The sequence below is a fragment of the Crocodylus porosus genome, unplaced genomic scaffold (assembly GCF_001723895.1).
Source record: "Crocodylus porosus isolate Cpor-Errol unplaced genomic scaffold, CroPor_comp1, whole genome shotgun sequence".
Taxonomy (NCBI): Eukaryota; Metazoa; Chordata; order Crocodylia; family Crocodylidae; genus Crocodylus; species Crocodylus porosus.
In genome coordinates, this window is record NW_017728913.1 from 23,400,760 (window position 1) to 23,425,299 (window position 24,540).

Below are 24,540 nucleotides of genomic sequence, written 5' to 3' on the forward strand. Positions count from 1 at the left end.
CAGAGCAGGATGGCACCTTAAGAGACTAACTTCTTCAGAAACCTTATTCTAAGTAACTTATTCACAGCGGGCACGTCTACAAGAGACACTAACTGTGCAGTAGCCTAATACAATTGCCCAGTAACGTACTGGGCAAAAACAGCGCTAATACAATACTGCGCAGTAGTATTAGGCTACTGTGCAGTGTCACTAAAAACCTGAGTGCTGGTGCTACTGCACAGTAGCATGAGTTTCCATGTATTGATTTAGTACTTGGTTAACCAAGTATTAAACTTAATGTGCAGTAACTATGGTGCATTAATGAACATGTAGATGGGCCCACTAGGAATAAGGTACTTAGATGAAAGAGGATTTTAAAACAAACTACATACATACCTAAACCCTCTGTCTCATAGTCACATAGTTGTCAGGGGCTGGGGGGACCTTACAGATCATCAGGTCCAGCCCCCCTCCATGTGGGTAGGAAAGACCGCTGGGATCAGAGGACCCCAGTAAAATGGGCATCAACACTTTTTGAAGATCGCCAGGGTGGGTGACTGGACCAGCTCAGGGGGGAGCCTTTTCCAAACCCTTGGTACTTGACTTGTAAAGAAGTTTTTCTGTATGTCGAGCCTGAAGTGATCCTCAATCAGCTTGTGCCCATTCTTTCTTGTCCTCCCATAGGGGGACTTGGTGAGCTGATGCTCCCCCAGGCTCTGAAACTTCCACTTACTTTAACTTCCACTTACTGAGAGGTGGATACAGCAGACTCAGCTGACCTTTGATAAATGGGTATAAGCATCTATCCCAGCAAGTTTCAGCCAGGGTGCCATGACAGACTGGGGGCCTTGACATCCTTTCAGGGGTGCCACACATTGTATGCATTGTATGGTGTCAAAACATGAATACAAGATACACCCAGAGATTTCAAATAGGAATCCATGGTCTTAAAACACTCTAACCTGTTATGCTCTTTGAGTTATTTGCAACAGAAGAATTGCTCTAGTGTTTTTCCATAGCCAAAAAACAAATGAAAACTGAGAGCTGGCATTTTCTGATGGGTGCCTCAAGTCTACAGAGTTTGAGACCATTAGTCTATCCACTCTTTTCTTACACATTGATAGAATAGAAATAAAATGTAAGAATAAGTGTTTCACTTCTGAATTTGCCCCCCTGTAAAAACACCTCCTGATAAAGAGTTAGAAATTCCTTCTTCTCCCCAACCAAGCTGAGAAACTTCTGTAAAAAGAACGGTTTTTCCTTGGAGCTGAATCTTTTCTTCCAAAACATGGATCTGTCTAATTTGGGATTAGGAAAGCAAAGGGTTATCAGAGGCAGAAAGCAACAGGGAGTAATCTGTAGCTTACACAGAAGGATGGACGATCTAGTGGTTAGCGTACTAACCTAAGATTTGGTAGAGCTGAATTCAAGACCGCTCTGTTCCCAATTGATTGTCATCACCTCTGCCTATAGCTAGCTGATCTGCTTTCAGTAACCGAACATTATTTAGCAACAGGGGAATAGTCTGTCAATTTGCAAGTCTGCTGAATAAATGTTTGATTAAACATGAACAACCACTATAGGTAAGAATTCAGAGATGTTTTTGGGAAATTCACAGACAGAAAAACAGGTGCAGTGCATTGCAGAAATACTTCTCTGTAAATGTAGTGCCCTGTCTACCCATTAGATGCAGTTAAGCAGTTTTGATTTCTTCCAAAAGATGGCAGTCGATAAGACTGGGCAGGGCTAACTTCTTCAGACTCCCCACAGGCATTAACATCAGTCTGGTTCTCGCAAGCATCTCCCCCCATCTCAAAAGAAAATCCTTTTTAAAACTATACATGTTGGTCCTCTTGATCTGTTATATTCATGAACCTTTACCTATAATGGCATTGTCTCTAAAAATCCTCAATTACAACAATCCTCAAAATCAAAACCACCCCACTTCCACAGCTACTTCCATGCTTTCATCCTAAGTACACAAGCTATACATTAATAGTATTTTTTCTAAGATCTACAACCAAGCTTTATGTTACAACCATATTTGCTTTGATCTCCATTGATCAGGATGCACACCTGAGGGATATGAAGCAAAGAGATTCCTACATTTATAATGCAATCCCATAACCACAGATATTCATACAACAGACTTAGACCCCACTCCAACCTGCTATAAAACCAAGCCCTGACAAGGACAATAAAATCCCTCTTCTTGTAACCTGTTCACTCTTCCTTTCAGCATCAACTCTCTGCCACTGTGTGACACAGTCCTATTTGTTGCACTCAAGGAACATGGGTCTAGACACACCATAAAAAACTAGAAGACTCCCTTAAAAAGGAGGCCACCGAGCACACAGCAAAAGAGTTCTTGGGACAAATAAAAAAGAAAACAAGAATGGGAGTGAGGATTACAGGTTAATAACAAGGAATTCAGAACGGGACACTGAGCAGAGCACACTGGCCAGGGTCCACTGGTCCCTAAATGATTAAAGGGAGCCTGTGGATGTTAACCAATGAAACACTGCTTGGAGGCATGAATGGACTAGTAAGAGGAAGACAGCCCCAGCCAGAACCTCCTTCCTGGTCTTGTAGATGGCCAGCTTGGCAAGAGCCAGGAGGAGGTGGGCTAGGAGGTCCTGGGGCTTGGTGGGATGATGGGTGGGGAGTGCACAAAAGAAAAGGCACAGGGAGAAGACAGTGCAGAAAGAACCTCAGCAGGAGATTCTGGAGGAGGCGAAAAAAGGGATGCAACCTGGCATAGTCGAGGTATGGGCCAATGGGCCAGGATCTCTATCTCTTGGCAAAAAGTGCAGGTGTTGGGGCGTCTGCTATGTAAAACAGGACATGGAAAAGATGGACCTATGTTCTGACCCAATAAATTGCTGCTCTTAAGTTCTTAATCTACACCTTGGACACATTAACGACCTCCAACCCATCCAGGAAAACCACAACTACCTTAAGAAAGCCATGGGGGACAAGCTTGTCCTGACTAACAGACAGCCCTCCAACCTCAAACAACATTACAAAAATACTTTTGCTATTTGGAGAACCCATGCTGGTATAAGATCTACAAAAGGAGAGCTTGCAAATATAACTATACTGACCCACTTTTTATAGAGTATAGCTGGCCTTAGAAATTCTTTCCTATGCAGCCTTTGTCTTTGCCAGGTAAATCTGAAAGTTCATTTATAGCTCCCCCTACAAAATGCGTGAAAGACAGCATTGCTTCTTTCAAGCATCCTTACCTCTCCCCCATCTCTTTATTCAGTTCCCTTTTTGACTAATATTTTCCATTTCCCTCCACATTCTGTAACCTTGAACTGACCCTTGACTGAACTTTTTCCTCTCTCTTCTCCTAGATATGCAATTATGCCTATCAATACACCAGTGCCTCTGATGACTGTATAATGTAAGGTCCCCTTCTCTTTGGTGATTCTACTTCCCTCTTTTATGACCACCTGAAGTCCTAACAATTCAGCATGTGCCACATGTTTTTCACATGTACTAAATGTGACCATGTCACCCTCAACTTTAAAAAGTGCACCAACTTCCTATTTCATATTCCAGTTTCAAATTTTCTTTGTTATATTTCAGTCCCCATAAAATTAATCTACTTTAACTCGCGCTTTCCTCCTATATAGTTTGTGGCCTTGCCTCATTTTCCTTCTGCCCTTTTCCAGGTTCTCAGCAGAATCTTCTATTTTGTAGCTCTACCAATCTGGAACAGATATCTTGTATTTATGTATCATATCAGCTCCATCACTTCATTTTAAATCTCCATTTAAAATCCGTTTGATCACCCTAATTTAATTTTCTACCCCCATCACTACTCTTTCTGTTACTGTATTTAATTCTCAAGTATTTTGAGATATAGTTTCTGAGAAAATATCATAAAAGCAATTTTTCTTTCTTGAAGCTGTCTATATTAGTACATGTAAATAGGCTATCCTTCCTGAAAGTTTCTCATTACTCTGAACAATAAATTCACTGCCATCAGTTCTGTGTACTGTATTCAAACCATCTTACAGAGCATTTGAATTTTAAGTCTCTCAGTACCTTCTTTTGAGTTCCAGATGCAAATGTTCCCAATAAGCCACCAAAAAGGAAATTTAAAGTTGGCTTTTTACATTAATATTGCTCATCTGTTAAACAGTTCAAAGAGAGGCAGGTTTGTTCAAAGGCAGACCAGCTTAACTGGGGCATTATTTATTATCTCTAACTAGAACCACTTTCTTGTCTGGGCCAATTTTCTATATTTAGCCATATTATGAGAACTTTCTGATGGGCTCTTCAGAATCATTAGAAGCCTAGAGGTAGGTAGAAGGCTAAAGTTCTGTTTAATATATTAAAAGGAAGATAAATATATTTAGAGCTAGATCCTTACCTGGTATAACTCGGAATATGTATATTAACTTAAATGAAGTGACATAGGCTCTTGACTGCAGAGGAATGCTCCCTCCCCCCTAATTTTGGGGGCCTTTGTTGGCCCTTTAAGTTTACAGGGGCGTGGAAGAAATAAACGTAATCAAAGTTAATATTGTTTTAAATGGTAAATGATGAGCATTCCTTGTCCTAAGCATAATAAGTCATAACATTTAAGTCCAAACAAAATTTGACAAAAAGTGGAAAAAAGTTTTGTGAATTCCTCCCTTCCCCACATATTTTCTAATCAGCTCTAGTTAAAGGGGAGCGCCCCACCATTTCTGCACCAGTCCCCACACCCCTTGTGACTGCGGACGGAGAGTGGGAGCCTAGCCTGCGTGCTCTCGGGCTGGCCAGAAGGCTGTGGTGTCCCACCAGCTCGGGGCGCGTGCCTGGAGGGGCAGCTCTGGGGGTGGCAGGTTTGAGGCCTGGCAGGAGGCGCTGCCATTGACATTGGGGCTCTGACCTCATCTCTTTTGCTATTGTGGGTAGTGGCCGGGGAAGTGCTCTTGGCTTTGCACTTGGTGGTGGCAGTCGAGCCGTGCCCAGGTTCTGATGAACAAGTGAAGTGGTGCTGGCTCCTACCCTGGGGGTCTTTAAGACAAGGCTAGACCCCACCTTGCTGGGGTCATTTGACCCAGTACTCTTTCCTGCCATGGCAGGGGGTCAGACTTGATGATCAGCTCAGGAACCTTCCAACCCTACTAACTATGAAAGTATGAAAGGTGTAAGAGTCTGTACATGCACATATTTCTTTAGGGCATTTCTTGGTTTACAGTCACTGTTTTTAAGAGAAGGGTTCTTTTAACAAGCAAAGTAGTTATTGAATACGAAGTGGAGATGCCTTGACATAAGATGCAAATTACTGCAGAATCTGGCAAGAGGTTGCTCAAAACCCTAAACCAAGGGGGGCCCAACCTATGGTACATGTACCATGACAAGCTTCTGTGTTTGGCACATGGCAGATTAGGGAGGTCACAGTAGCAGGGACCAGAAAGCAGAGCAGCAAGTCAAGAAAGGAAAGGGATAAAAGTGGCACTCAGAGCGTGTGCAAGGCTAATTTGTGTCAGGCCTGCCAAAAAGGTTGACCCCCACAGCCCTAGACTAATTTTATCCAAACACAAACTTGTATTGTAATCAAAATGATATCTAGTCTAGATAACATGTTGAATAGATTTTCAGAGAAGTGGAACAATTGCGACTCCAAACAGTGCAAATTTTATGTAGTCCCTACATTTGAAGTTCAGCCTATGTGTTTCTAATGATTTAGTTCAGAAACAGCCTTGGTCTAAATTAAAATACCACCTAACTTTACTGAGCTTCTCTTCTACCAGCTAACCTCTTATTTGTCAAGGGAACTGGTACATTTCTATATGCATGCATCATCTATTGCTCCCGATAACAAGGGATCCTGATTTTCCCTGATAAAAGATCACAAAATCTCTGATAAAACCCCAAAATCTCATACAGCTGGCCCTATTTGTGCCTCTCACTTTCCCCACCCACAGTCCCCCCCGCAGCCCTGCTGGTGCCCCTCACTCCATCCCACACCCCTGCTGGTGCCCCTCGCCTTCCACCCACATTACCCTGCCCTGCTGGAGGGGGCCCCCAGCTTCCCAGGCTAGGGACCCGGGTCCACAGCCCCCTGTCCCTAGCACTAGGCAGTGGCTGCTGCAGCAGAGCAAAGCTTGGCTCCCCACCCTGCTGCCTGTCTGCCTGCTGTGGGCTCAGGAGTGAGGCTCCCCGCTGCTGTGCGCACTCCCAGGGGGTCAGAGGGTACCCATGCCCCCCAGCTCTGTGCACAGGGCAGGGGCAGGCTGCCCGCTGCAGGCTTGGGCTCCCTGCTCTGCTGCCTTCCTCCAGACCTCCACAGCCCAGCAGGTGTAACCTAGCACCCCAGGGCCGCATAGGGAAGCTCCTTGCTGCTGTGAGCTCTACACTGCCTTGGTGATGCATCCCCTGTGCACACAGCAGGGGCAGCAGTGTGGGCTTGTGCCCCTCACTGCAGCCATAGGCAGGGGACGCAGCACAGAGCTCACAGAGGCAAGTAGCTCCTCCACACAGCTCCTCTGTTCCTTGTGGCACCAGGTCACACCTGCTAGACTTCAAAGGCCCCAGGGAAGGGAAGCAGGGTAGGAAGTCCACACCTGGCCCTGCCCCGTGCACAGATCTGGGGGCCCACAGGTTAACTCCACCCTGGGAGTGTGCATAGCAGCAGGGAGCTGACTTCACCCCTCCCCATCTCCCAGATGAGCCACCCATGGCCCCATCCCGCCCCCCATCAGAGCCCTGCAGCTGCCCATAGCAGCCCCGGACCCCAAACCCCATGTACCACCTAGTTGGGCAGCAGCCCTAGCCTCAGTTCCTGCAGAGCCCCTTCCTGTCCTCCCTATGGGGGCTAAATCTCCCCTAGCCCCCCAGACTTACTGCAGGAGCTGCTCTCCAGGTTGCCTAGAGGCCATGTGCATACACATGCACATCCACCCCCCACCTGACCATCCTCCTCCCACTCCCTCCCAGCCCCTTGCAGGCTGGAACTCTGCCAGCCTGCAGAAAGACCTTTGCAAAACTGCAAAATCCATGGGTTTCTCCGCTAAAATGAGAGATCCAATTTTCCCTCTGGTAAAGGGAAAAATCCGCATTTTTTTCCATTTTCCCATGAGAACCAGAAAATCTAGATCCCTGCTGATAACCTATATCACACCCACCACTTTAGAGGTTGAACTTGATTGCCTGGCTCCAATCACAATATAGGAGAGGGTTACAAAAAATAAACACCATCTGACAGAAGTCAACATTCACTGATTCCTGTGACCACCTACTTCATTGGATTTGATTACCACACACCACGTGGCCAATTAACTTAGTTGTCAATAGCAGCACCAGAGGAACCTCACTGGGTGTGCTCAGAGACTCCCTAGATATTGTAAACACAAAGTTGGGTTCCTTTACCCTGCTAGTGAAACCAAGTGACTTCACAGGCAAGAAACACTTCAAAAGCGGGGATTATCAGCAGCTTGAGGTTCTGAGATAAATTCTCCTCATCTTTCTAAACAAGTTGAAAGTATCAGTTTGCAAAAGCCATATACTGTCCTCTTCATCCCTGTCACCTTCATATGCATGGAAAACCTTATTGGAGTTTCACCCTTCCTGATCTCAAGATAGTAATGTTAGCTTTCCAAATAAAAGCATGAAAAAGCTGTGCTACAAAATAGGTTTTGAATTCAAAGTTAGCCAATAAGAACATGAGGGAACAAAAATACATTTCAGAATTTGCTACATGAAAATCCAAACAATACATGTCATAGAAAATTGGAGCAGCACCTTTTTACAGAATTATTTTCTACAAAATAACTGAATTTTTGATCACTTGAAAACAAAGAGATGAATTTACTTTGAGAGACCATAATAGCTGGCTGGCTATCCTGCCAATGAGCCACAATCATCTACCACTATATCCTTGTGAGATATAGAAAGCTTTTGCTAAAATCAGCTGGAAAAACACTCCAAATATGAAGTTGAAAGAGGGGAAAATATAGAGAGGAAACTACAGTAGCATCATGTGTCCCATAATATTTTCTCTCATTATCCCTGCCACAATCTGGAAAAATTGAACCTGCCTGCCCAATCTGACAGAGACCACCACTTGACTGAAAAATCAAATTTTTATATACTGTATATCTTCAAAGGCACAAAAGTGAGGTGGGTGCTCTAGTTTCCTGGATTATGAATGGGAAAGCCAAAGGGAGCTAGACTCCACACTCTTTTTGGTGCCTTTGAAAAATCTTATGAGTCACTGCTCATTATAGTAACCTTTTGCTTTGATAATCTTTTATACTGTATATCTTGTGAAGCTCATAAGAATATAAAACCAACCCCAAAGGGTATGTTGGGTGGGGCTAAGATCTTTTTACACAGAAATTCTTTTCAGCAGGAATGTATACTTGCATTAAAGCTCAGAGCAGTGATTTTCAAACTGTGGTCCACAAATCCCTGGGGGTCTATAAACTATGGCTAAGGGGTCCATGAAAGATGACTATGATCCATCAAAACTATGTGAATACCCACCTCCATTCAATTTTTTTTAGCGGTCCACAAATGAAGAAAGTTTGAAAATCATTGTCATAGAGGTGATGAAAGAAGGAAGGGTCCTGGATGTACTGGACAATCACAGGAAGATCCTTCAAAATTGTGCAATGCAATTTTCAGGTGTGTTACCAAAGGTATTTTTAGTACAGACAGGGAAGTATTTGTATTATTGTGCAAGTCACTGGTTAGACTCCATTTAGAATATTGCATACCAAGGTTCATAAAAGGTACCAAGGTTCATATTTCAAACTGGAACAGGTGTAGAGAATAACTACTAGGATGGATAAGGGGGGAATATAGAGCCTATTCTATGAAAGTAGATCAGGTTTAGCAAAAAGCCGAACTAACCAGGTTTAGATGTGATATGATTATTCCTTATAAATATGTTCAGACAGTAAATATCAGGGAACAAAAAGGGCTATTTAAATCAAAATGCAATGCTGGTACAAGATCAAATGGATACAAACTAGTCACAAAAAATAAACTGGAAATAAAGAATTTTCTCAACTATCAGAACTGAAGTTTCAAAATATTCTTTAAAATAGTGGTAGTAAGAAAGCTAAATGGCTTCAAGAGACAGCTTGATAAGTTTATGGAAGAGAGAGGAAGATAGGAGAGAGGTACTTCTGCAGCAGTAAGCAAAATGTGGGATGAGGCTTTCTGGTATTCCCATGAGGGTTAAGAGGGAATCTGATTATCATGTGAGTTGGTTACGTATGCAGAAAGTGTCCGAAAATCCCAAGCACCGCAACTCTTGAGCTAGGGACAGAAGTCACACATAAATTGGTTACAGTGGTCAAAAACTGGCTTAAACCTGTAACAGAACAGAAGTTCAGTGCACATACACCAGTTTCAAAATGCCTGAAATTGGTTAAAGATAAACCTGGTCGAATGTAGTATCAGGACTTAATATTTGGGTCAAACTGGTTTATGTAACTTCTGTCCCAGATTCCTTCCTGGTTTAATTTAAATCAGAGTCCCAAGGCATCCTAGCATGTTTTACAGCCTTGGGCTGGGATATGCTGTCTGCTCCAGCAGAGAAGGGTTGGTTGGGGGGAAGAAAGGAGGCATGGACTGCTCCACCAAGCAAACCCCAGCTGGGGTTAACCCCACCCTCCCCCAAGTACACAGCTGCCCTGCCCTGCTAACCTTATTGAAACTTACTGCTCACTGTGACTGTAGACTACAATCCCAGAAGCACCTAGAAGCAAGAAGAGGAAGCGATAAGCTACCCTGCAGAGTCCTGCTGCCGTGATTCTGGACTGCAGATCCGAGAGACCTCAGGACCAGCAGGAAGAGAAAGCAAACATACAACCCATGCTGGCTTCATGCTAGAGATCCAAGCTCTACCACCCCCTGGCATCTGGCTTGAGTCACTGCAGGCATGTGGCTGCATTTCCTGAATCAAAAGTAAATGTCTGTCCAGTTGTTTCTCAGTTTAATCTCTGCAGTTTAAACTAACCTGCAAAGGCTGAATCCTCAGGCTTTTTGACTGTCTGTACTTAGCCATGATATGCAGAGGCCAGGAAAAAGTATATTTCTTAGCCCCTCTTTTGAGTCACTAAGCTGGCTGCAGTTAGACATAGGAGACTGGCTCGAGTGTACTGAAGCTTCTGATAGTACTAAGAAATCTCTCTGGATGGCTGCCTGATGGGTCTTCCTCATGCACCCAGGGCCTGTCCCAAATGAAATCAGATGTAATATATGCTGCATGGCTGACTCCTATTTCATGCAACAGCTGGTGAAAATGGCTGCAAAAATATGTGGTGGCTTGATGAACATACAGGAGAGCAATGAATATGGTATGGACCCTGCAATCATCACTGGAACAAGAGATTCATCAGACAAAATCCCCTTTACTGGAAGGAGAAAAAAAGGGAGCTTGCATTATCTGGAGAAGGTGATTCCATGTTCCAGAAGAGGTGATATGATTAATATGAAATTATCAATAGAGTACACAGCAAGGTGCCACACAGGAACAGTTGTAAGAATAAGTATCAACATATAGACAACGTACAACTGCCATGAGCTTTGTTCATCTGGCTATTAGATGCATGGACTATCAATGTTTGGAAACAAAACAATTCCCTTAATAAACCATTACTAAAACTACCTCTCTGGAACCTGAGTATTAAACACAGAATACAAACTGCTGTGTTTCTTTGTTTCAATTTAAATTATTTATTTTAAGTGTTCTTAATACAACCTGCACTCTCAGTGAGGTCACAATACAGAGACACAGAACATTTGACTTACTAATTAAGCACTGATTTGGGCTTCATGTTAAATGAACAAAAGCAGGTCCTGCTCCTGCTTCAAGGAGCTGTCATTCTACAAACAGAAAAAAAGAGCAGATGGGCTTATCATAGAATAATGCAAAAGATGTAAGCAGTGCAGCAGCGTGACTTCCTGAAGTCTATTCTTCTTTGGAAGGTTAACAATCAACTTCATGAAAAAATGAATTTTGTAAGGAATGATTTGAAACAAAGAGTGTTCAACTGATATGCAAAAGGAGAGAGAGAGGTCCCAGGTACAGGTTTTCCATGTATGGAAAAAAGTATAAAGATAAGAGGCAGAAGTGTGGGTGGAATGGAAGAAGAAACAAAGGACCAGGAAGGCAGCAAGACACATCGTAGCCAAGGACGCACTCCCACTGAGCTGTGAAGGTGCAGATGTAAAGTCTGAATACGACACAGAAAGTGTGAGGAAGCCAGTAAAGGACTGTGAACAGAGTTGTGACTTGGTAAAAGGGAAGTGAAAATATTTGTTAATCTCTTTAGATTGCTAGTCAGAGTGGGGCAAGAAGGGCAGAGGGGATGCCTGCAAAAGAGGAAGTTGCGGTATTTCTTTAAAGGACAGGAACAAAATTTTACTTAGAGAACTTGAAAATGATAGGATTTATTTTTCCCATTAACTTTGAATTATTTTATTGCCCCAAAAGACAACTGAAATCAAAGGGATATTGACAACTTAAAATAAAACTGCTTCTGTCTGGATTTGATAGACAAAATTTTGTGTCATTGTAAGTAATTCCTGACATTTCTGTAACATAAGGGGGGGATGTCTATTCGCTCTCCCTCTTTTGTGCAGTCACTATTTTATTAATGAGCTCATTCTGTTTCACACACTAGCATCAAACCAGCACTTGCATGCACTCAGCTTGGACCTGGTCACATGAAAACTCTGCCAGGCTCTTTCAGAAGGAGTTTCCTAGCAACACAGCAGGAAAGCTCCTGCGGATTCAAGCTGGAGACCAGGAACGCCTCCTTTTCTTGGAACGCTTGCAGGAGCCTAGAAGTAATACGATCTAGGTGGTGATAGCTGGAGGATGTGTGTGTGGTTGGGGGGGGGGGTCCCTTCTTTCCTCACCAAAAGTATGTAAGGGGCCAAGAGCTATGGAGAGTGTGGGTGGCTCCCCCTCCCCGCCTTGGAGTCTCTTTGGAGCCAAGATAATTTTACACTAATACACAGAGCTTGAAAAATCCTCTTGACTTTTGCAGAAAGCAAAAGGTGCTAATTTTAGCTGTCACTACTGTATACACAAACATATGTATCCTATGTGTGCAGAGTAAATGACAAGCTCCATTTGCTATTTATTTTACTTGTTCTTTGAACTCTCCAGGCCTCAAAGTGAAAGACTTCCTGAAATGAAAATTTTCTTTGAACACATTTTGTCGTACTCTACTTGCAGCAGCTGGTTGGCCTTTTCAAAAGGCAACTAATCCTAACTGAATTATGTATTTTCTCTACCATATATAATAACAAAGGGCTAGCTGAGCACAGGAGACTGGTATATTAACATTTACCTCTTGTGTAGTGAGAAGCTGGATTTGTACCTCACATGTACAACAGCCAGGCTGTAAAACTATCACACTATAGACAAATAGCCAGACTAAGATAAGTCTTTTTCTGGAAGGTGTGATTGTTGAAGCAGACTTGGATCTAATACTACATATTGAAACATAAATCAGTATATAATATTTCAGTCATTTTGATAAATCTTTCACACACACATTCAGAAGTACAGATTTAAGCATGGAACACCAGCATGAGAACACAACTAAACTGTATTGCCTCAAAGCACTCCATGGTGTCTCAGGTGTGTAATGCTGTAAGAATGATTTTCCCACTGGAGTCCTCTACCACATTTAACATATAAACTCTTTAAATACCATATTCAAAAAAGCAGGGGGGAAACGTTTTATTGCCTTTGTGCCAGAAGGTGGCTAAAACATATTAATTAAAACCCCCCCTCAGAAATCCAGGTAAAAAAAGGTAAAATAATTTCTCTAATTATAATAATAATTAGAAAATAATTATGATAAATTATTATAAATAAATTTTAATTTTTTTAAGGAAAATTATTTTTCCTGCCCTCCCTCCAAGGACAATTAAATACTTGAAAGTAAAAAGAAGAGGGAAGGGAAGGGGTGGGGGAGAGAGAGACAGAGAGAGAGAGACTAATATCCTATTAATTTACTAAAATATATATAATCTTATTTTTGATTAAATACATTAAATATGACAACACACAACCACATCAACTGTTTTTTTTTAATTTCCCTTTTTGTACAACTCCCTCAGCAACGTAATGCCTATTTAGAACCATATTCCATTACTTTTATGCTAATTACAAGTAACAGGATATGGCTGGAGGGTAGGGCTAGGACTGTCTTGGGAGATTTCAACTACCCTGACATCTCGTGGGAAGAGCACTCGACCACATCTGAATGTTCACAAAACTTTTCACATGTGTGTATGAGCTCTGTCTGACTCAAGAAGTCTATGGATTGAAGAGAGGCAAAGCACTGCTCTACCTGGTACTGGCAACCGGGGATGACTTAACCTGCAACCTAATGACAGAAGGGAAGCTGGGAGACAGTGACCATAAGCTGATCACCTTCACCATCTGCCATAAAGCAGGCAAGTCAGTCAATAAAGCAGAAGTGCTTGACTTCAGGAAAGCCGACTTTGACAAGCTCAGGAGGCTTGTCGGTGAGGCCCTAAAGGACCATGACCCAAAGGGGAGGGGAGGTCAAGAAGACTGGTTGCTCCTTAAGGGAGCAATCCTGGAAGCTCAAGCAATATCTATCCCATCTTGGAAGAAAGGCAGCAAAAGGGCACAGAAGCCCCCTTGGCTCTGTAGGGAACTAGCAGACCTTCTGTGTCTAAAAAGAAAGGCCTATAAAGGATGGAAGGATGGATCCACCCCAAAGGAGGAATACTTTGCACTGGTCTGGACCTGTAGGGAGTGAACCAGGAAAGCCAAGGCTGCGACTGAACTCCAGCTGTCTACACATATCAAGGACAATAAAAAGTCCTTTTTTAGATATGTGGGGAGCCAGAGGAAAAGCAAGGGTAATGCTGGAGCCCTGCTAAACCATATGGATCAACCGACAACCAACACGCAGGAAAAGGCCAACCTGCTTAACAGGTATTTTGCGTTGGTTTTTCACCATCCCCAAGAGACAGCCCTGCTCAAGGCAGTGCAGGACACCCAGGACAAGGGAGAACTGTTACCCTTCATCAATGTTGACCATGTGAAGGAACACCTTGACAGGCTAGACACCTTCAAGTCAGCTGGCTCAGACAGCTCACACCCCAGGGTACTGAAGGAGCTGGCAAGCATCGTAGCTTGGCAACTGGCACGGATCTTTGAGAACTCGTGGTGCTCGGATGAAGTGCCGAAGACTGGAAGAAGGCCAATGTGGTGCCTATCTTCAAGAAAGGGAGGAAAGTAGATCCGGGGAACTACAGGCCTATCAGCCTGACCTATATCCTGGAGAAGATCTTGCAGAAAATCATCAAAGAAATCATTCTTGACAAACTGGCTGAAGGCAATTTCCTGAGGGATAGCAAGCACAGGTTTGTTGCAGGTAGGTGTTGCCTGACCAATCTCATCTCCTACAACCAGGTGACATATCACCTGGACAAGGGAGAAGATAATGAAGTCATGTATCTTAACTTTAAAAAGCTTTCGATCTGGTATCCCACGATCATCTTATAGAAAAACTGGCCAACTGTGGCCTCGGCTACATCAGAGTCCACTGGCTGGAGAACTGGATTTGAGGTTGGACCCAGAGAGTGGTAGCTGATGGAAGTCAATCATTGTGGTGTGCCATGACCGGTGGGGTTCCCCAAGGCTCCGTCCTTGGGCTTATTCTTTTCAACATCTTCATTAATGATGTGGACATTGGTGTCAGAAGCGGACTGGCCAAGTTTGCTGATGACACCAAACTTTGGGGTAGAGCATCCACACCCGAGGACAGGATGGTGATCCAGGCCAAACTTGAAAGACTCAGAAAATGGGTGGATGAAAACCTGATGGGCCTTCAACACCAAAAAATGCAAGGTACTCCAATTTGGGAAGAAAAAACTGCAGCATGCTTATAGGCTCGGCAGTGCTACGCTTACTAGCACCATGGCCAAAAGGGACTTGGGGGTCATGATTGACCACAAATTGAATATAAGCTACCAATGTGATGTTGCAGCTGGCAAAGTGAGCAAAACCCTGGCTTGCATCCATAGATGCTTCTCTAGCACATCCTAGGATGTCATCCTCCCGCTGTACTCAGCCTTGGTGAGGCCACAGCTGGAGTACTGTATCCAATTCTGGGCTCCACCATTTAAAAAGGATGCAGAGAAGCCTGAGAGAGTCCAGAGGAGAACCATGCGCATGATCAGTGGGCAGGAAAACAGGCCTTACGATGAGACGCTGACAGCTATGGGATTCTTCAGTCCTGGAAAAGCGCAGGCTCAGGGGAGACCTGGTGGCTGGCCAAAAGGATATAAGGGGTGTACATCAGGATCTGAGGGAACGCCTATTCACCAGAGCGCCCCATGGGATGACAAGGTCAAACGGTCATGAACTGCTCCAAGACCGTTTCAGGCTGGACATAAGGAAGAACTTCATTACAGTATGAGCCCCCAAGGCTTGGAACAGATTGCCACCAGAGGTGGTGCAAGCACCTACTCTGGACTCCTTTATGAGTCAATTGGACATTTATCTTGCTGGGATCCTGTGACTCCAGCTGTCTTCCTGTCCCTGGGGCAGGGGGCTGCACTCAATGATCTTCCAAGGTCCCTTCCAGCCCTAATGTCTATAAAATCTATGAATCTATACAATTAAAGGCATGACAAAACAAGTAATAAGCCAAAATTATTCCACAAAAAATGTGGAATAACTTTGTGGCTTGTTCTTATCATGACATTGATTGAAACGTGGCCAGATGCTCATTTGTGGCTGGGAGCCCCATCAGCTGATAGGGCTTCTAGATGTGGGGTGCAGCATACACTGCTGTGGCTGCAAGTCTTGCAGCTGATGGGGCTTGCAGCTATGGCACTGTCAGGCACTGCTATGCTTGCAAGTCCCACAGCAGCACTCAACACATTGCCATAGCTGCATATCTTGTCACCTGTGAGACTCCCAGGAGCTTACTACTTCCTGGTGCAGAGGGTGCCCAACACTGCAATCCCAAGCTCCACCTGATTGTAGCTGATTGTATCTGATGCTGGATCCCACAATCACACCTTCTGCCATGCAACTGTAGCATGGCAGGAGGCCTGACTGTGTGGATTGTGCATCAGACCCTATCATTTACCTGAATGTCTAACAGGGCCCTAAGGACGACAGTTCACTGTATTGTTCACACTGGCTAATTAGCTAGTTTCATAGTTAGTAGGGTCAGAAGGGACCTGAGCAGATCATCAAGTCTGACCCCCTGCCATGGCAGGAAAGTGTACTGGGGTCAAACAATCCCATAGTTACAATGAATATTGGAAGATACCCACCTAAACTAGATGCATTTTAACTACTCAAATAAACAGTCTTTCACCAACTCTCTAGTTATTTCTTAAAGAAAATAATACTTAAAGAAATAGATAACTAACTTGCAGTCCTAGCACAGATTAATTCTGTTTATATATTATCTGGATTTTTTTTCCATTAGCCCAACCATATCTAAATTGGTTTAAAATGGTAGACACTGATTCCTACACAGTATTTGGGTTTTTCAAATCACCTGCAAAAGAGTTTCTTTTAAAAAAATGAAAGTTCTTGCAATGTATGAGGCCATTTCTTTTTTTACTTTAAATGACCAATTGCTACTATCTCTAGCATTTTATCAGACAAATTCTCCTATAGGTTTTTCCTCCCTCCCACAGTTTTTCTGCTTATCTCAACTCCAGCAAGATAAGAATGTTATAGCCTATAAAATAAATTCAATCAGAAATGGAAGATTTACATTCTTATACTCAGAAGAACCAAAATTTATATGTATGAATTTCTACATTCTATTGAAAAAGTATTAACTCAAATATGACATGCTTTTATTCAACCTATATCCTTGGATAAGGTGAAGGTGGCAACTTTCTTGTACTTGACTGTAACAAAGGCACAAATGAAACATTTGTTCTCTGATCCACTTCAATTAACAATTACCTTTTTTCTTATTCCAACAGACAGTTTAAAAATATGAAGTCATATTTACTTTGTATTTTCTTCATTTTGTATACTTCTTCATAAATATCTATTGATACTGACCTTTTCTTTGTTCATACTGCAAAAGAAAAGTTACCTCTCTCACATACAACAAGCTCCCAGATAAGACACTCTTTTTCTGGAAGGCAGAAAATAGGCCAAATAAATGTTCCTGGAGTTGTGGCTGACTGTGATACGTGGGTCAATAAGGCCAGACCCTTGCAAAGGCAAGACTGTCATTTCTTTACCGTAAATTGTCCTTTATATAAGTTTATGTAAATAATAAAATGTTATTTCCATACCACAAGCCACATCCAGATACTCCAGAGTGCATGCAGCAAGTCCCTTGGACTCAGCCAGCCCAACTGCTGCTTCAGGCACCAGCTACCTTAGCAACTATGAAAGGGTTTACACAGGACTCCCCACTTTGTTTACTGAAACCATAGATAAGGGGCAGTCATTTTAACAGCATTTTAGCATAGTACTTGCTTCTATCCCTGCTGGTTTACATTCCAGAGAAAAAAATCAGCCTGCCCACTTAAGACATGCACCCCAATTTTGGAGAGCTGATTTTGGGGGAAAGGTGTGTGTCATATGCAAATACGGTATAGCCTTAAAAGTGAAATCTAACTGCTGCAGTTTCTGCTCAAGGAGTATAATGGCAAAATGGTTTCATCAGGAGTCTGCTTTTCTGGGAGGAGATGATTATAGTTTCTGTGTAATTATAGAACAATAACAAAAAATAGTTACTCTCCCCTAAAGGAGTCTTTTTACCCTTCTGCAGATGATCCTTCAGAAGAGAATGTTTTTGTAAAATGAAACATAAATTAACATAATGCAGACATACTTTCTTCTCACTGGGATGGCTTAGGCAAATATGATCCTGCAGTAGGTTTTATAGGAAAGTATCCTTAACTGTGCAGCTTTGTGAATCTAGAAGTACGGATTCAGGGGGTCAGGAAACTGTCCGTTGTGAGGTAGGGACTTATTTAGGCACACTCAAGTATTACTAATGAATGCCCTGGTTTGTTCCATTTGGATGGCATGTATTTATTTAACAGCGGTTACCCTACAGCATTTAACGTATGCATATGATTTGGCTCCAGTAACAGTGGCAGGCTCTTCATGTAGAGAGATGAGAGACAAATAACTTCTGGCAGCATGCTATCGTGCTTGTAGTCTTTGCAAGAAAAAAACTGTAATCAGCTGTTTGAGATGGGACAGATGGTAGGGCATGGTAGGACGCAACTCTTCAAGAAGTAAGGGATTCAGTAGGTAGCATGGATGGAAAATATTAATTGCCTGAGATAGCAGAGTGTCTGTCTCAATAGCAGATCTAATATTCTCTCTCTCTCTCTCTCTCACACACACACACGTTAAACTTCTGTTGCTCCATTAGCACAGGGTTTTGACACCTGGAGCGACAGGAGGGCATGGCTAGCCCCCGCAGTAACCTCAAATAAACTGTCCAGGGAGGGGGTTTAATTCCCCCCTCCCTGTCTCACCAGCATGGACCTGACCCAGGGTCTGCCTGGCACTCCCCCTCTGCTGAAGCAGGGGTGGAGGCGAGGCCAGGTGCCAGCTGGCTTGGCCCCATGAAGCAAAGCGGGTAAGGAGGGAATTTATTCCCCCTCTGCCACAAGAGGACTGCAGCCAGGGTTTACTAGTCCCAGCCACCACCTCCACCACCAATCACTCCCTGCTCAGGGCAAGAGATGGAATAAGCCCCCTCCCTGCCCCCTTTGCTTAAGGGGGCCATGCCAGTCAGCCTTTGGCCATGCCCCTGACCCTGGAACAGCAAGGGGGTAGGGACCCTGATGGTGTCCCAGGAGCACAAGCCACCTCCCAATGGGGGGGGCTGCGTTGCAAGCAGTAGTGGGGCAGGCAGAGCTGTAGTAGATTGTGTGGGACAAACAGTGCTGGCATGCTGGGGGTAACTGAGGGGCTATGGCCACCCCTCCAAGACCTCGTGCCACCATTTGCCCCACTACTTACTTAAACCAGTTTATGTATAACTTTTGTCTCTAGCCCCTTTCACTTATGTCTAGAGTCTCCTCGGTAAGCTCTTGCATAAACACCTCCACATGCAGGTGACATTAGCAGTAAGTGGCAAAATATATATCCTAAGCATTTATTTGAAGAGCCAACTTTATATTTCTCATTTTTAATTTATTTTATCCAATCAGCAATGGCACAGCTCCAGCCCAGGGATGCTGCAGCATGGCTGGGTAGGGGCTGGAGCTTGCATATGCTCCATATCCAGGAGGGAATGGAGCTGGAGCTGCATATGACAGTAAGCTGGGGGTGGGGAGAGGACAGAGGATACAGGGGGCAGGAGTGGGGGAAAAGGCACAGGCACCTCCAGGTGGGGACAGGCTCCAGGGGGGCACAACTGATGGGGGCTGCCTGACCAACCCCCACCCCAGCTTCTGCTTTCCCTGGTGCAGTCATGGTGGGGGAAAACAAATTTAAGACAACCCTCCAATAATTAGATTTTATACCTGGAAAATAATAACATTTAAAAAAAAATCCATATATAGAATCTAATTATTGGGAGTGTCATCTTAAATTCAAAGTTATCTTGGATTTGGGTAACTGGGGAGGAGGTGAGTGGCCAATAGTGTCAAAAGAACAGGTTAGGAATTATTTAGAAAAGCTGGATGTGTTCAAACCCATGGAGCCAGATGGGATGCACCTGAGAATCCTGAGGGAGTTGGCCAATGTGATTGCAGAGCCATGGGCAATCATCTTTGAAAACTCATGATGATTGGGAGAGGTCTCAGATGACTGAAAAGGGGCACATATAGCACCCATCTTTAAGAAAGGGAAGAAGGAGGATCCAGGGAACTAAAGACTCACTTCAGTCCCTGTAAAGACCCTGGAGCAGGTCCTCAAAGAATCCATTTCTAAGCAGTCGGAGAAGAAGGTGATTAGGAACAGCTAGCATGGATTCACTAAGCACAAGTCATGCCTTACCAACCTGATGACCTTCTGCGATGAGATGACTCACTCTGTGGATGTGGGAAGACTAGTGGATGTAATGACTTCTGCAAGGCTTTTGATATGGTCTCCCACGGCATTCTTGCAAGCAAGTTGAGGAAGTATGGGCTGGAATGAACTGTATGGTGGATAAAAAAAATGGCTGGATCATTGGGCTCAAAGGGTAGTACTCAATGGCTCAAACTAGTTGACAGCTGGTATCAAGGGGAGTGCCCCAGGGGTTATTCCTGGGGTTGGTTTTGTTCAGTATCTTCATCAATGACCTGGAAGATGGGATAGAGTGCAACCTTAGCAAGTTTGCAGATGACACCAAGCTGGGTGGAGTAGTAGACACACTGGAGGGTAGAGCTAGGATTTAGAGACCTCAACAGATTAGAGCATTGGACCAAAATAAATTTCACTAAGTTCAATAAGGACAAGTACAAAGTCCTTCACATTGGAAGGAACAATCCCATGCACTGTTACAGGCTGGGGACCAACTGGCTAAGCAGCAGCTCTGCAAAAAAAGACTTAAGGGTTACAGTAGACAGTAAGTTGAATATGAACCAACAGTATACCCTTGTTGCTAAGATGGCTAATAGCATTCTAGGCTGCAACAGTAGGAATGTTGCCAGCATATTGAGGGAAGTGATTATTCCCTTCTATTCAGCACTGCTGAGGCCACATCTAAAATACTATGTTCAGTTTTGGGCCCCCCATTACAGAAAGGATGTGGACAAATTGGAGAGAGTCCAGCAGAAGGCAATAAAAATGGTGAGGGGGCTGGGGGACATTACTTATGAGGCGAGGCTGAGGGAACTGGGTTTATTTAGTTTGGAGAAGAGAAGAGTGAGGGGGGATTTAATAGCAGCCTTCAACTACCTGAAGGGTGGTTCCAAAGAGGATGGAGCTAGACTGTTCTCAGTGGTGGCAGATGCCAGAACAAGGAGCAATTGTCTCAAGTTGCAGCAAGGGAAGGTTAGGTTAGATATTAGGAAAAAACTAGGAGGCTGGTAAAATACTAGAAGAGGTTACCCAGGGAGGTTATAGACTCTCCATCCTTGGAAGTTTTTAAGACCTGGCTAGACCAAGCCATGGCTGGGATGATCTAGTTGGGGATGGTCCTGCTTTGAGTATGGGGTTGGACTAGATGACCTGTGACAGCGTAAGTTAGCAGTGGCATTAATCTGATGTCCTGAATCCAAAGAATTATATATTCATTTTTTGAGGTAGAAAGCATATAAAGCAAAGTATAAAAACAACAGAAAACCTTCATGAATGGATCTGGTTTACATTTTAACTTTTTTCTTGACAGCTTTCCCTCTCCCCAGCTAACTTTGCCTCAATCAAGGAGAAACAGACAATAACAGACAGACCTGGAGGTAGCATGCCCCTTCTGTCTCTGCATATACCTACTTCCCTGCCTGTCAGCTTTCACTAACACCTTGGCTGGTCGCTGGCTACTCCTGAACCCCTTTTTCATTTTCCATATCTTTGAGTACAGCGAGGCAGTTAGCTGAACTAGCCTGAAGTCAGGCAGAAGCAGATCCTGGAGGTTTAGGATGCCCTTTTGATCAACCTGGGGAAAGGTTAAGTAGTCTAACCAGAATTGAGCCCAATGGGGATTCCCCATTTGAAAGACCCCTCTCCTTTTTTGCACACACATTTTTCCCCACTCTAGGAATTTATCTTTATAATTATTCTTTCCTTTCTTTCCCATTGACAGCTTCCCTGCCTGTTGTCTAGAAAAGCTCACACCTCTCTAAAGTGCCTGATCTGCCTTCTACCTTAGCTTCCTTTGGTTTAGTTCCTAGCATTCAGGTAGGTTAACAGCAGACAAGAGTCATAAGGATTATATGATATACATATATTTTAAATAGCTTCCCCTAACACCTTCAATCAAAACAAATAGGGTCATTTGTTTCTGCTGCAGTAAGTGTGGACATTCCCTCAAAACATTAAAGGACCACAACACTTTTAATTTAAAACAGTCATTAGAAAAAAAATCAGGCAAAACAGATATAAAATGCACCCAAGTTTATATAAAAAAAACTAAGTAGAACACAAACTTGGGCATTAATAGCTTACACAAGTATTCACTTACATCTAAGAATGCAGAGGGTAATCCAATCCCTCAGGTGCTTTCACCATTTCTCATCAGCAGAGCAGCCTCTCTGAGGCCCAGCATGGGTGTCACTGGTTCTCTTTTTCTTTGGCCAGCCCCTTGCAGACTTCTCTCAATTTTATTTTCAAGACTTCTCCTCTTTCTTAATTTTATTTTATTATCTTTGAAGTCAAAAGATGCAACGCATTCCTAGCATAAAAACATCCTTTGTAATTAGAAAACTGACAAAGGTATTTACACAGCTGTGCGTCCCCTTGGGAGGGGATGTAATCCCCTTATCTACAGCTACAGTATGTTCACATTTTTTCAGTGAGATTTATTTATGAGGTTGTTCTCTTAAGTAAAGCAGACATTGTCCATATTGTGTCTTCCTAGATTCACAGAGTCAAAGGCCCAACAGCACCATTAGATCATCCAGCCTGACCTCCCATACACCACAGGCTATTAAATGTATTTATTTAGTATTTATTTGTTTATTTAATGTCTGTGCTTCCCTCCTCCAAAATAGCTTAGAGCAGCTTACTAGGCCAGCCTTATATCCTCCAGAAAGACTTGAAGACATTAAGAGATGAAGAATCTAACACTTCCCTTGGTATTTTCCTACCGTTGTTAATCAGTCTTGCTGTTAACCATCTCTGCATCACTGCTAATGTGAATTTGTCCATACTCATCTTCTAGCCATTGCTTCTTGTTAATTCTTGCTAGAGTAAATGGGCCTTTAGTACCTGGTATTCTCTCCTACTTGTAAACTTGTACTTGTAAACTGTATCCAATCTTTTTTATCACCTAAACAGACTTAACTGTTTCAGAGTCTTGCTGTAAAGCATTTTTCTTCACCCTGGCATTTTCTGTGGTAATGTCATGACTTTATATCTACACTCCCATTTACATGCCCAAGGATAACTGTTATTCCCCTTTCCTACAGCACCACACTGGAAGGTCATATTCATTTGCTTACCCTGAATCCTTTTCAAGGTCCTGGCTTTCTGGAAATGAAACCCCCATTTAACAGTTATAGCCTGCATCTTGTATTCTAAATATGTAAGCATCTTTGGTTGTATTAAAATTAATTTTGTTGCAAAGGTTCAAATTATGAAGCAAACCACACTGCTTTGTATGACAGCCTTGTTCTTCACATTATTCACAATTCTACCAACACGTCAACCTCACATTTTATTAGGAGTGATTTTATTTACTTCCATGTCACCGATGAACATGTTGCATGGCATTAAGCCTCTTCCAGACTCCTTCAGAACCTGGCCAAAAATACCAGTATTCTACGATGATTCCCTGTTGATTACTGCTCATTCAGTCTGACATACAGCCACTTCAAAATTCATTTAACACATCTTCTATTGCTCATTTTAATAAGAATGTCACACAAAAACAGTTTAAGTAAAGCACATCTACTTTTATTGGCCAAATTTGAACCACCAACAAAGAATGAAATCATGTATCAAGTGGAGTAAGACTTTTGCTACTTGTACCATTGTGCTAGTGTCTTCCTAAGATACACATCATGATCTGATGGCCAGCAGCTGTAGCAGCAGAGCTGTGCAGAGCCACCAGGATTAGGCAGGTACACGTGCCCTTTGGCAGCTTGGTGGTGGCAGCTACAGTCTACTGACAGAAATCCTGAAGTCAGACATGGACCATAAACCAGGGGTGCTCAACCTCTGGCCCTCAGACCAAATGTAGCTCACAGAGCCTTGGAATCTGGCCTGTGGGGCTCCCCACGGGTCAGAAAATTTGGTAGCAGAGTAGCCATTAATGCCACCCTGCCCCACTGCCAAAATCCCAAGCCCTGAGGAGCAGGTTGGAGCAAGGCCACAATTCTTCCCACCACATGGCAAGATAGGTGCGGGGCTATACCCCTTTCCCTCTGCATGGCCAGGTTGGAGCTGAGCTGTGACCCCTTTTCCTTGAAGGGTCAGACCACAACCTCTTCTTCCATCCCTCCACTCTTATCCTACCCCCCACCAGGGGCCACTCCACCCTTCCTGCCCCTGGCCAGTTTGGGTCTGGGCCATACCCCCTTTCTCCCATGGGGCTGAGCCATGACCTCTTTCCCCACATGGCTGGATTGGGCAGGGTTATCCCACCCCTCCACCCTCTGCACAGCCAGATGGGGTCTTGCAGCACACACCCCAGGTGCTGGATTGTGTCCACTGGGCAGATCTGGCCTGTGGAGGGACCATGCACTGCCTGTCTGGCTACCGGTCAAAAAGGTTGAACACCACTTGTACAGACAGTCTTAGCCTTGTAGGTCCTCATGGCTTGAGGCATTGGACAACTGCCCTGATTAGTCAGCCCTAAAAATTGGTTTGGGTTACAATAGTCATACTTTGCAATCTATACCCATTATGGATTCTCAGAAATATATAACATGCATCTCACAAACACCTACAAAGGGCCTCGCAAACCTAACTTGCTTTTTGCTCGCTTCTATGTACCAAAAAGTACCAAC

The 24,540-nt window shown here is 43.6% G+C and overlaps 1 protein-coding gene and 1 long non-coding RNA gene across 2 annotated transcripts in view; both read right to left on the bottom strand.

The window, feature by feature from the left end:
• Window positions 1–24,540, bottom strand: part of SH3RF1 (SH3 domain containing ring finger 1) — a 148,920-nt gene that overhangs the window by 56,790 nt on the left and 67,590 nt on the right. The gene's annotated exons all lie outside the window — the stretch shown is intronic.
• On the bottom strand, window positions 15,145–23,745 carry LOC109309741. Its single transcript, XR_002101029.1, has 4 exons — window positions 23,734–23,745; window positions 16,652–16,658; window positions 16,278–16,286; window positions 15,145–15,264 (listed from the first exon to the last, which is right to left on the bottom strand). It is a non-coding gene; the product is annotated as an uncharacterized LOC109309741 (long non-coding RNA).